Source organism: Zalophus californianus, chromosome 3, assembly GCF_009762305.2.
Source record: "Zalophus californianus isolate mZalCal1 chromosome 3, mZalCal1.pri.v2, whole genome shotgun sequence".
Classification (NCBI taxonomy): domain Eukaryota; kingdom Metazoa; phylum Chordata; class Mammalia; order Carnivora; family Otariidae; genus Zalophus; species Zalophus californianus.
The window spans coordinates 9,404,616-9,406,167 of NC_045597.1; positions in this window are offsets into that span (position 1 = coordinate 9,404,616).

Below are 1,552 nucleotides of genomic sequence, written 5' to 3' on the forward strand. Positions count from 1 at the left end.
ACGCCAGAAATGAGGGTGCTCAAATTTTAGTTGCTACAGAGGGACTTTGAGAAGGGGCCCCGCAGGGTTCTGCGGAAAATGATGTCACAAAATGGCTGAATAGGAGTTTCCTACCACCTCCCCACCTCCCCCAAGGACACTGATGAACCTACAATGACACATCATTACCCCCTAAAGTCCATGGTGTACATTAGAGTTCACTGTTGGTGTTTACTTTCTGTGGATTTGGACAAATGTGTACTGACACGTACCCATCACTATAGTATCATATAGAGCATTTTCACTGCCCTAAAAATCCTCTGCACTGGTTTCACTCCTAAGTCCCCACTGTGCTGTGTGGAGTATGACATAACACACAGTTGTGGAATAAATATTTGCTATATATGAAGGTACATTTTTCATACTCATGTCCCTGAAAATCACTGCCTCTTTAACATTGAAAAGATTATTTGCCTTCCCTTGTTTTTGTTACGGTTGAGGACACTGAAGTACAAAAGGTTGGTTGCTTGTTCAAGGTCCTAGATTTAATTAATGACAGAGATAGAACTAGACTCCAAACATTTTACCTCCTGTAATCTTCGTCACTTCACAAACTGAACATGGGGCAGAAACTGGGGTAGTTATATTAACGCCGAGTTACACACTTCTGTTTTAAGTAAGACTTTTCTTTTTGTCACCCAAGGCATTAACAATTGTTCTACTCACCTATCACCTTTTCTCCTTTTTTCTAGCCGCATCAGATGACTCACTTCCAATCCCCAAATAAAACAAATATTTTCAACACCTCTGTACCTTTGCTTATGCTGTTCCTGTTTTCTAGAATGTCCTTCCTTTCTCCTACTCAGTCTTCAAATCCCAGCTTGGGAAACACTTCCTGACCTCACTCAATGTATTACTCTTTCCTCTGAGTTCCTGTAGCATTCCAAATATGACTGACCAAATTGTATGACACACACCATCTCCTCTACAGCCTACTAGCTGATAATGATTGCTAGTGAGAAGTTGGGGTCTTGGAGGAGACATAGAAACAATACTGGACCCTGACTTATTTACTTGGAATCATTTCTTTAAAAAATTTTTTTTTTATTTCTTTATTTGAGAGAGAGAGTGCACTCACAATCAGGAGGGAGAGGCAGAGGGAGAGAGACAAGCAAGCTTCCTGTTGAGCAGGGAGCCCAGAAGCAAGGCTGGATCCCAGACACTTAACCGACTGTGCCACCCAGGCGCTCTCTTGGAATCATTCTTCTGTAGAACCAGGACCACCAAACTGACCCAAGGAAAGTAGATTCTCCCTTTGTATCAATACATAGCGTATTCAGTTCACGGACCCTTCCAGTGCCTGGGCACAGTATTGTCTACAGAATTCTGCCCAGCTAAAACCTCCTCTTCAGTTCTGATTTCTAGGCTCAGAAAGACCCCTTTCTCATGTTAGTGACAAACTGAATGACTTCCTGTCTCCTATGAAATTCTGCCTTTTATGTGCAGGTCCTCTCTCTGCCCACATTATAGCTCCCACAATAGAACAAGATCTTGCTAATTCAATAATTTCAGC